This window comes from Thalassophryne amazonica, chromosome 13 (assembly GCF_902500255.1).
Source record: "Thalassophryne amazonica chromosome 13, fThaAma1.1, whole genome shotgun sequence".
In the NCBI taxonomy this organism is placed as follows: Eukaryota; Metazoa; Chordata; class Actinopteri; order Batrachoidiformes; family Batrachoididae; genus Thalassophryne; species Thalassophryne amazonica.
Genome location: NC_047115.1, coordinates 59,462,130 through 59,474,819, shown reverse-complemented (window position 1 = coordinate 59,474,819; position 12,690 = coordinate 59,462,130).

Here is a 12,690-nt window from a genome sequence, read left to right as displayed (position 1 = left end):
ATGTGAACATGAGGATGGTCAAGGATCGAGGTCACTCAAGTTCACCTTTGGCTGCAGGATACATTAATCTTTAGTCACTCCCCAACACACTGACCCACACCTCACAGCTCGCTGCCATCTGCAGTACTTTCCTCTTCACTTTGAAGAAGCACATCAGACAAAATATCATCTTTGACCTCAAAAGCGTATTATTCACTCACCTTCAAGTGCTTACTGCAATTAAGGGTCATGGGTAGCTGGAGCCTATCCTAGCAGTCATAGGGCGTGAGGCGGGGGGCACCCTGGACAAGACGCCAGTCTGTTGCAGGGCCACATACAGACAAACCAACACATGTACACCTATGGACAATTTAAAGTTTCCAATTCACCTAACCTGCATGTCTTTGAATGTGGGAGGAAGCCGGAGCACCTGGAGGGAACCCACGCAAATACGGGGAGAACATGCAAACTCCACACAGAAATCAAACCCATGACCTTCTTGCTGTGAGGCAACAGTGCCATAGCCACTCAGTCACCGTGCTCCCCCAAAGCATAATACAAAAAATGAATTCTTGAATTGAATTATTTATTGTGTTCAAGATTCACTCGTCATTTTATGTGAAACAGAACTGCTTCTTCACAGAATGACCAGAAGGTGGCAGTTTAAAACTGTATCAAACTCTATGAGGTCCACAGCACAAGGTTGGAAAATATTTATTTATGGCTGAACACAAACTAATACATAATTATAAAAAATGCATACATACATATCTACATGTCTATAAAAAGCACAACCTACTTATTTGATCCTATACCAACAAAACTGTTTAAGGACCTGTGGTCCACTCTTAGGCCGACTGTGTTGAAAATTATTAATCTCTCGTTAACTTCTGGATCTGTTCCTACATGTATCAAATCTGCAGTGATTAAAACCATTACTTAAGAAATTTAATCTTGACCCTAGTGTATTGAAAAACTATAGGCCGATATCAAATCTACCATTTTCCTGTAAAATTCTGGAAAAAGTGGTTTCACAGCAGCCCGTGGACGACCTTACCGAGAATAATCTCTTTGAGCCACTGTAGTCTGCTTTTAGAAAATATCATTCCACAGAGATGGCTCTCACTAATGTGGTGAATGATCTTCTGCTTGCAATGGATTCGGACACCTCTATGATTCTGGTGCTGTTAGATCTCAGTGCTGCGTTTGATACCGTGGATCATCATATTCTACTCGATAGGCTGGAGAATCGTTTTAGGATTACTGGGAATGCCCTTGCATGTTTGACATCATACCTGACCAGTCATTCTCACTGTGTTTTGTACAATAGCACTACCTCTGACCTTAGTGATATGAAATTTGGGGTTCTACAGGGGTCCGTCTTATGCCCCCTGCTTTTCTCCCTTTATATAGCACCCCTTGGGTACATATTGCTGTGTTTTGGGGTTACCTTTCACTGCTATGCTGATGATACTCAGTTATACATGCCGATAACTGCTGGTAATCTCATCCGCATAAAATCCTCAGAAGACTGCCTTGCATCAGTGAAAAGCTGAAAAACTAGCAACTTCCTACTTTTACACTCTGATAAGACTGAAATGATGGTTCTTGGTCCAGTGAGACATCAGCATCAATTTGACCAGCTAATGCTTAGCCTAGGCTTGTGTGTGATACATCACACTGACAAAGTGAGGAACCTTGGAGTAATTTTTGATCATACATTGTCCTTTGACCTCCACATTACAGATATTATAAGGACTGCTTTCTTCCACCTGCAAAATATAGCTAAGATTTGCCCCATCCTGTCTATGGCTGATGCTGAGACCCTGATTCATGTGTTTGTCTATTCCAGATTGGACTACTGCAATGTTTTATTTTCTGGTTTACCACATTCCAGCATTAGGGGTCTCCAATTTGTTCAAAATGCTCCTGCCAGACTTTTGACATGAAGCAGAACGTTTGACCAGATTATACCCATTTTGGCATTTCTTCACTGTCTTCCTGTCTATCCTGTGAGATCAGATTTTAAGGTTCTGCTACAAGCCTATAAAATTGTTCATGGACTGGCACCTCCCTACCTAGCTGACCTAATTAAACCCTACGTACCGGCCCGGGCTCTGTGTTCTCAGGGTGTCGAGCGTTATTCCTTATTTTACTGCGCCCCACGCTCGAAGGGATTTCACCCGCAATTCCTTAATCATGCAGCAGATGTTTTACTCAGATGACACTGACATTTTCCACTTCTTGTTTATTGGATTTTGCTTTAATGCCACCAGGTAAAAAACCTTAAAACACACATACATACACAACTGTAAATATAATATACCATAAACCATTTCCAAATAACTCAAATTAACTTAGCGACACGTGCCTTATCATTTAATCAATTTCATTTCCTAAAATACATATAAAAGCCGCCAACACCAAATTATTGTCCTCATTATCACTACTGATTGATGCAGCCACGCGATTGAATAAATTACTCCTTACACAATAAATAATCAGCAGCTTATATTATCAAACTATAAAGTAACAATCAAAAATCATAATTTAAAACATAAGCCCGCAGCCAAGCGGCTTGCAGCTTCAGTGCACGTGAATCTAAATGAATATTCACGCCCACACCACATACACAAAGATCCCCTTTCGTACAAACAACAAATATCTACGAATCATCCCATCCAAACTGCACACGAACAACGCCCCATGTCGCCTACAGCGCCTTCACAAGCACATGTAGCGACGTGGGGCAGAAGTAAAGACACCCAACAGTGTGATCATATTAACACACAAAAATCTTACCGACTGCCTTTCACAGATTATTTGCAGGTACGCGCGCAGTTGTTTAGAATCAATCGGAGCGAGCATAACTTAAAGCTCGCCCCACAACCACTACTTGTCGCTACAGTAACATCCGGTATGAATAAAGTCCGCCCCTATAAAGGGCCTGGGTACACGCGCTAACCAGCCGACAGTTCCGCCCTAATCAGCACAAATGACAAACAGCTGATCAGCGCGACACCTCCCACTCGAGCTTCATGCGCACACGCACCCAAATTACATTGTCCGCATTGAAGGTCGCCCACATCAAAATTATAACCCCTGTTCCTCAATAGGTAGCAGAACAACTAGCCGCCTCACATCCCTGTGAAGTACAACCCCACTACCCCTCGCCCTCAGATCTTCCCCTAATTGTCCAGGCTGTAAGGCAAGAGGACACTGGCCAGAAGTGACGAGCACATCCACATCTCTCACGACACCTCTGCAATCCGGGTTGACAGCAACAATCCTTCCCAGACGAAAGTGACCACGCAGAGCATTCTGGTCACAAAGCCAGACAACATCTCCGACAGCAACATTCCTCTCGAGCGTATGCCACTTACTTCTAATAAAGAGATTTGGACCAGCCAATTGACACCAGAACCTCCAAAAGCTTTTAACTTGGGTTTGAATCTCTTGAAGGCGTTTGAACGGGTAACCTTCGAAATCAAAGGTCTTGAAGTCTCCATCCTCAGACGCCCGACCCAGCAGGAGATGGTTCGGTGTCACATACTGGATCCGATCTTCTTGACTCTGGATTCTTGCATCAATTGGACGCTCATTCACCAGGTTAGCCGCCATCTGAAGAGCCGTGAGGAATTCGTTGAAAGTGAGATTGACTGTTTTATTGAGATTTTGAAGAGCCCGCTTCACAACCCGCACTGCAGCTTCCGCAGCTCCATTTCGATGGGGAGAGTCAGCAGGTAATACTTTCCAGGCCCAGCTTGTGCCATTACTTGCAGCATACTCCTCCAAGCCAGCAATATCTTGAGCCAGAAGGAATGCATAAAGATCTTTTAAAACTGGTTTAGCCCCAATGAAGTTGGTCCCAGGGTCTGACCAGACCTTCTGGGGATGACCTCTCAAAGCGACAAACCTTTGATAGGCCATAAGAAAGCTTTCTGTTGACATGCTGCTGACAAGTTCAACGTGAAGTGCTCTACTTGCAAGGCAACTAAAGACGACTCCCCAGACTTTAGTTGTTACCCTTTTTTGACATCATCCTTCACCAGATACGGTCCAAACATATCCACTGCGATGAACTGAAAGGGGGCAGTAGGCCTTGTCCGTTCAAAGGGTAGGTCACCCATCACTTGCTTACATACTTTTGCTCTTGCTTTTCGACAGACAATACATTGGTTAATGACCTTTTGGGCCACTCGTCTACCATGAACAACCCAAGCCTTGCTCCTCATCCTTAATAGTGTTCCAGCAGCCCCTTCATGCCCTTCTTGATGACTTTGTCAGGCCAAAAGAACACCAAGCCAAGACTCAGCCGGTAATAATGGAACACCAATCTTGTCTTCCTTGAAGTGTTGAATTCTACCACCACAAATCAATAACCCACTTGCTTCATCCTTGCACACGACAAGTCTGTCCATGGTGGTATTGGAGAAATTCTTACCCTCCTGGGCTGCCAGACAGAGATCTCGGAAAGCATCATCACGCTCCTGGGGCGTACAAACTCCAGCCAGCTGGACTGCCTCCCACTTTAATCCTCTGGCCCTTCCTTGAAGGAAGATTTTTGCTGTCCTCCATACCAACACAACAGTTTTCAGCAGCTTCCTCAGATTGCCGAACCTTTTAACATCCAGCAGCTCTTTCAACATTATTCCTGCCACGGGCCTGTGTAGGTCTAATTCAGGCTTATCCGAGATCCTGTCAAACTATTTGGCTCGAACCCGGGTCAGTGAAGCACCAAAAGTCTTCTTTTGGATTTTAATAACATTGTCTCTTGCAGCTGCAGCAACATCCTTTGCAGACTTCAAGGGCCACTCCCATTCTGGGAGATGAAGAAATCCCGGCCCAGCCTGCCACTGGGACCCTTGATCCAGATCTTTGGGTCCAGCTCCTCTAGTGACAATATCTGCGATGTTCAAAGACCCCGGGACCCACCACCAGTCTTGGGAATTGGTGTTACTTTGAATTTCTCCAATTCGGTTGGCAAAAAAGGTTTGATAGCCATAACTCTCTCGCTGAATTGCCCCAAGGACTGTCTGGCTGTCCACCAGATGGTACCACTTCCCCACATTAATCTTACAACTCTTCAGGAAGTATTTCTTTAAACGAGAAGCATAGACAGCCCCACAGACCTCTGCTTTGACCGCATCTCCCTTATGCTCCAACGGTGTCAGCTTGGCCTTTGATTCAACCAACCGAACAAACACCTTTCCTTGGCATCTCCATCTCAAATACAGCACTGCGCCATAAGAGTACTCACTGCCGTCAGAGAAGGTAATGCCCCAAGGCTCAGCTTTTGGGTCAGAAGGAGTCAGTGCCCTCTGGAATCTCAACTTGCCAAGCTCGATATAATCCTCCAGCAGGCAGATAACGTCTTCTCGAAGCGAGTCAGACAAAGGAGTGTCCCACGTGCTCTCAACTTGGCTGCCCTTTTCCTTCACTTCTTGAAAGGCTCTCCTTACAAGGATAGCTCCCCTCTGCTTAACAGGAGTCACAAATCCAAGAGGATCATATAACCCAGACACTTGACTAAGGAGCTCCCTTCGAGTGAGCGGATTCGGAGCCTGCAGCTTCACTTCCTCCTTTGACAGGTCAGCACCCAGCCTCATCTTTCTCCGCTTCCTCGAGAAGTTTACAGCAACCATTAAGTGGAACTCATCCACACCTGGGGTATAACCCATTCCCAACGCCTTGTTATCTTCCTCAGTAAGCTGATTTGGAAGAACAAAGACAGCGGGGGTAACTCGCTTTCGCTTCTCCAGGTCTTCCCTCCCACTCTGAACGGAGTACACCCAAGGCTTAAGCTGAAACCCACCCGCTTCAAGGATTTGCCCAACATTAGCTGTCAACTGCTTGAGTCGTTCTAAATTGTCATGGGAGGTAAGTATATCATCGACATAAGAGTCTTCCTCCAATATACGGCGCTCTTCCTTAAGGTGGACAAACTCCGGCAAGCTTGCAGTCTCTCGCATTGCTACCTGTGCAATACAACCAGCAGGTTTATTGCCAATGTTGACTCTTGTAATAGCGTATTCCTCAATGTCCTCAGCCTCAGAGTCTCTCCAGAGAAACCGATGGAGGTGCACCTCTCTGTCCTCCAACCAAACCGAGTTATACATCTTTTTAATATCACCCAATGCAGCATACACGCCTTGCCGAAACCGAAGTAGGACAGCACGAATGTTATTCAGCACGTCGGGGCCTTTAATAAGGAGGTCATTAAGACTCTGGCCCCTAAATTTCTGACTACTGTTCCAAACAAGACGAACAGGGGTGGTGACTGAATGGGGGTTTGGAGCAATAAGGTGGTTTACGTACCATACGGGCCCAGCCCAACTCTTTACCATCTCCTCTGAGAGCTTGATGGCAGCCTTCCGCTCAAACATATCATGGACTTGCGCCTTGTAGGCCACTTTCCACTCAGGCTCCTTGCCCAATTGCCGCTCTGTCCTCAAGAACATAGCCTCCACAGCCCTTCTGTTGTTCAGTAACGTTAAAGGGTCCTCCGTCCAAGGGTACCTTGCATGCCAATGAGGCTTGTCACTATGGTGATCCCCAGCTACATAGGTCAGGCCACTCCTCACCTGCTCAAGCTCTCGTTCCTCCAACAGGGTCATCTCCTTTCCACCGGGCTGACACCTGCCACAACGACACCCACCACATCGGGGCTCACAGGCAGCACCAATGCTATCCCACTTCCACCAGCTTATAAAATCTCGACTGGTGCTTAAGGTAGTAGCGAGAGTGTCCTGAGGTAGCCTCTTTTCACACTTGTGAATGAACTCTGTATACTTTTCCACAGCACTCCGCATAGAGCGGGCAAAGTGAGTACGTGAGGCATGGGCTGTGATGTTAACTTCCTCCATGAGGTCGGGGTGAGAGCCTGCAACAGTTTTACCCAAAGGGCCATCCCACAGAACGAGGTCTCCTACTGAACGCACCTTTTGTGGAGCAAGTCGACCCTCCTTATGGCTGATGAGTAACTGAAGTTGTGTCGGACGAACAAGTTCCCTCAAGGGGACATCTGAAAAGATGTTTTGCAACCTTTTGGCAGAGACATGATGGTGAATCTCTGCAATACTTTCAAGACCATAGCAAACAAGTTGGTGAGATCTCGAGGTGCCCTTTGAAGTATTAACTCTAATTTTCAGCAGGTATCTCTTTGTTTCCACCATAGTCTGCATGCCACCAACTCCATGCACTACAAGAATGACATCTTCACTTCTCAGCTTCAATTCACTTGCAGCTTTATGAGTAATATAGTTGGTATCTGATGCAAGGTCTATCAAAGTCCCAATTTTCTGCCCGGCATTAGCAGTAACCTCCAAAATCATCATAATAACCGGGAACTCTTCAGGACTGTCGTCATATATCAATTGATCGCCAAGTACGGAATTAAATGTCCTTGCGGTGGTGTTACAGAAGACGCTACGACATTGCTTGGCCAATTCTGGGGGAAGCTGCGTTAGGAACTCCTCTTGCTCTTCGGTGCACCTTCTCCCACTATGATCCACTGAATTCAGTTTTGGTCTGGCTTTCAGCATGCCTTTCTGAGAACCCAGAGCATTAGGACATAGAAGGTAATGATGCTCCTTCACCCCCCTGCCCTTACAGCTTTCGTCTTTACAACAGAATGACGATTTACATTCCCCCCCCTCGTGGACCTCAAGACAGTTAATACATGCCCCAAGCTTCTGAACTGCTTCCTTCTTTTGAGCAAGGCTGAGAGATTTAAACCTTCTGCACCGATACAGACGTCGCTTGTGACCATTTTCCCCACAGACAATGCAGCCTCCTTGGGGGTTTCCTGTCCTTGTTGCCTTTGTCCTGGCGAGCTTTGGTTGAACTCTTTGCTCCCTTCTTAGGAATTCCTCATCTTTCAACTGTTCCAATTCCTCATAGATTTGCTCTTGACCTTTTAGAAATGCGAATAGCATCTCAAAGCGGTCCCTTTGTGGCTCTTCACACCTCTTCTCCGCAACAAACAAAAGCCACTCCTTTTTTAACAAATCCGGCAACTTACTTTCCAGCGACTTTGTCATTAGTGGATTCCTTAAAGCCCCTATGTCACCCAGTTCACTTAGGTCACTCAAGGCTTTCTCAATCACCCTTATAAGGTCCACAATTCTCCGAGGCTGATGACCCTTAACCGGGGGCAGGGCCTGCAGCTCCTCCACTATTTCCAGTGCTATAGCTGTTTTGTTTCCAAAACGATTCTCTAAAACTCGAAATATATCTTCTGCAGTAGCACATGTAGATAGCCGCAGGTCTCTTGCCACCTTTTCCTCCAAACTGTCAAGCAACTGGAACTTCTTGACCTCTTTCGAACCAGTAGGTTCCCCTTGCCTCTGGAGTGCTTCCCAGTCTTTGCGCCAACTATAAAAGCTCCTCTTGTTGCCATCAAATCGGGGAAGGGCAGCAGGTCTCAGCTTAATTGCAGGTGCCTGTGAACAGGGATCAAAGACTCTTTGCACTTCGTTCTCCACCCTTGCCTGAATCAGGAGAACCTTCTCTGAAAACAGCTTAGCTGCACAAATCTCGACTTCCTTAATTCTCTGCTGAAGATCCTCCCTCACCGCAGAAGGGGCCCACCGGCTCCACTTGTAATGCGCCTCCTTTGCCGTGAGTCTCCAGTTGACTTAGCATATACTCATATGCTTCCATCCTCATGTCTGCAGCATGGGCCGAGGATCTCTCATACTCAGCTTCAGCCAACTCTAGTGCGGTAGATAACTCAGGGTGCCCAAAATTGCTCCAAATCATATGTCGAATCCTACTTTGCTCCTCCTCCAATCGCTGTTCGCACACACCTGCAGTACTCTTGATGTCTTCACACTGTTCCCGCTTCAAAGCAGATCCACCATCTTTATCCCAGGTTTCTGACAGAGCCGCCTCTAGGTCGTCATTTGCATCAATCACTTTGTCTGCTTCTACTGCAATCTTGGTAAAAGCATCCTGCAGCTCATCCACGGACATGCTCTTACATGATCTTGCAATTGAGTTAGCTAATCTTGAAAACTGCCTCTTAGCGGTGATCCTGTTAGTCTTTAACTGTTGCAAACCTTTTGATTCCGCCATTATTTTAGCTGGAGCTTAAACTTTGTTTCTTATCTTGCTGATGACTGGCTTCGGTTTTTTACTGTCGAGCGTTATTCCTTATTTTACTGCGCCCCACGCTCGAAGGGATTTCACCCGCAATTCCTTAATCATGCAGCAGATGTTTTACTCAGATGACACTGTGACATTTTCCACTTCTTGTTTATTGGATTTTGCTTTAATGCCACCAGGTAAAAAACCTTAAAACACACATACATACACAACTGTAAATATAATATACCATAAACCATTTCCAAATAACTCAAATTAACTTAGCGACACGTGCCTTATCATTTAATCAATTTCATTTCCTAAAATACATATAAAAGCCGCCAACACCAAATTATTGTCCTCATTATCACTACTGATTGATGCAGCCACGCGATTGAACAAATTACTCCTTACACAATAAATAATCAGCAGCTTATATTATCAAACTATAAAGTAACAATCAAAAATCATAATTTAAAACATAAGCCCGCAGCCAAGCGGCTTGCAGCTTCAGTGCACGTGAATCTAAATGAATATTCACGCCCACACCACATACACAAAGATCCCCTTTCGTACAAACAACAAATATCTACGAATCATCCCATCCAAACTGCACACGAACAACGCCCCATGTCGCCTACAGCGCCTTCACAAGCACATGTAGCGACGTGGGGCAGAAGTAAAGACACCCAACAGTGTGATCATATTAACACACAAAAATCTTACCGACTGCCTTTCACAGATTATTTGCAGGTACGCGCGCAGTTGTTTAGAATCAATCGGAGCGAGCATAACTTAAAGCTCGCCCCACAACCACTACTTGTCGCTACAGTAACATCCGGTATGAATAAAGTCCGCCCCTATAAAGGGCCTGGGTACACGCGCTAACCAGCCGACAGTTCCGCCCTAATCAGCACAAATGACAAACAGCTGATCAGCGCGACACAGGGTGCAGGACTATTTTGTGCAGGACTAAGTTTGCAGGTCACAGAACTTTCTCTTATTGTGCCCCTGTTCTGTAGAATAATCTCCCTGGTCAATAATACAGTCAGATTCTGTAGAGATTTTCAAGTACAGACTTATTTTCCCTTTCGTATGGCTAGCATACTGGCATAGGATGTTAATGTGCTTTTTACCCTTTTAAATTAATTTTATTAGGAAACAAGGTGTGCCGCAGCCTCAACTTTATCTAAAGTCTGGGTCTTTTAGTGAAGCTTAGGGATTGTGCCTGGCCATCAACTTAGTATTTCTTGTGTTTTTCTTGTTGCTTAATACTGACAAATTATACTCTTTTTTGTCTTTCTGATGCCTGATTCTGTTTTTGTTTCTCTCTGTTTGAGGTGTGGCTCCAATCAGAGATGGCTGTGGTGTCTGTTTCTGTAGCCTTCCTGTCCTGTGCACCGGCAACATTTCCTGTATATTCGTTTTGTGAATAGTTTTGTAAATTGTGTCGTTATAGAGATAGATAGATAGATAGATAGATAGATAGATAGATAGATAGATAGATAGATAGATAGATAGATAGATAGATAGATAGATAGATAGATAGATAGATAGATAGATAGATAGATAGATAGATAGATAGAGATAGCGATATAGAGATAGATAGAGATAGATAGAGATAAACAGAAATAGACAGAGATAGCAATATAGAGATAGATAGATAGATAGATAGATAGATAGATAGATAGATAGATAGATAGATAGATAGATAGATAGATAGATAGATAGATAGATAGATAGATAGATAGATACTATCTATCTCTATATCTATCTCTATTTATCTCTGTATCTAGCGATAGATAGATAGATAGATAGATAGATAGATAGATAGATAGATAGATAGATAGATAGATAGATAGATAGATAGATAGAGAGAGAGATAGAGATAGATAGATAGCGATAGATAGAGAGATAGATATAGAGATGGATAGAGATATAGACAGAGAAACAGATAGAGATAGCGATATAGAGATAGATAGAGATAGATAGAGATAAACAGAAATAGACAGAGATAGCAATATAGAGATAGATAGATAGATAGATAGATAGATAGATAGATAGATAGATACTATCTATCTCTATATCTATCTCTATTTATCTCTGTATCTAGCGATAGATAGATAGATAGATAGATAGATAGATAGATAGATAGATAGATAGATAGATAGATAGATAGATAGATAGATAGATAGATAGATAGATAGATAGATAGATAGATAGATAGATAGATAGATAGATAGATAGATAGATAGATAGATAGATAGATAGATATGAGTTGCAGGCTGTGCAAATGTGCCCCAGAGACAGTCCAGCACATAGTAGCAGGATGCAAGATGGGACAGCGTACACTGAGAGGCACCAACAAAAGTTGGGAATCATGTACAGGAACATCTGCCACATACGAGGGCTGTCAATAAAGTTACGGTCCTTTTTATTTTTTTCAAAAACTATATGGATTTCATTCATATGTTTTTACGTCAGACATGCTTGAACCCTCGTGCGCGTGCGTGAGTTTTTCCACGCCTGTCGGTGACGTCATTCGCCTGTGAGCACTCCTTGTGGGAGGAGTCGTCCAGCCCCTCATCGGAATTCCTTTGTCTGAGAAGTTGCTGAGAGACTGGCGCGTTGTTTGATCAAAATTTTTTCTAAACCTGTGAGACACATCGAAGTGGACACGGTTCGAAAAATTAAGCTTGTTTTCAGTGAAAATTTTAATGGCTGATGAGAGATTTTGAGGTGATTCTGTCGCTTTAAGGACTTTTCACGGTGCGAGACGTCGCGCTGCGCTCTCAGGCGGCGTCGTCAGCCTGTTCAAGCTGAAAACATCCACATTTCAGGCTCTATTGATCCAGGACGTCGTGAGAGAACAGAGAAGTTTCAGAAGAAGTCGGTTTCAGCATTTTATCCGGATATTCCACTGTTAAAGGAGATTTTTTTAATGAAAGACGTGCGGACGGGTCCGCGCGTCGGGACGCAGCCGCCGCGACGCTCCGCCACAGGAAAAACACCTCTGTTGAAAGCCTTAAGGACAAGTTGGAACATGTCCTGCCTGTTAAACAATTTCTCATATACTCACTCCACTGAAAGCCATCAAAAGCCGCCTGGATTTTACAAATGGTTATCAACACGGAGGTGTTTTTCCTGTGCCGCCGCACCGCGTCGGCTGCGTCCCGACGCGCGGACCCGTCCGCACATCTTTCATTAAAAAAATCTCCTTTAACAGTGGAATATCCGGATAAAATGCTGAAACCGACTTCTTCTGAAACTTCTCTGTTCTCTCACGACGTCCTGGATCAATAGAGCCTGAAATGTGGAGGTTTTCAGCTTGAACAGGCTGATGACGCCGCCTGAGAGCGCTGCGCGACGTCTCGCACCATGGGAAGTCCTTAAAGCGACAGAATCACCTCAAAATCTCTCATCAGCTGTTAAAATTTTCACTGAAAACCAGCTTAATTTTTCGAACCGTGTCCACTTCGGTGTGTCTCACAGGTTTAGAAAAAATTCTGATCAAACAACGCGCCAGTCTCTCAGCAACTTCTCAGACAAAGGAATTCCGACGAGGGGCTGGACGACTCCTCCCACAAGGAGTGCTCACAGGCGAATGACGTCACCGACAGGCGT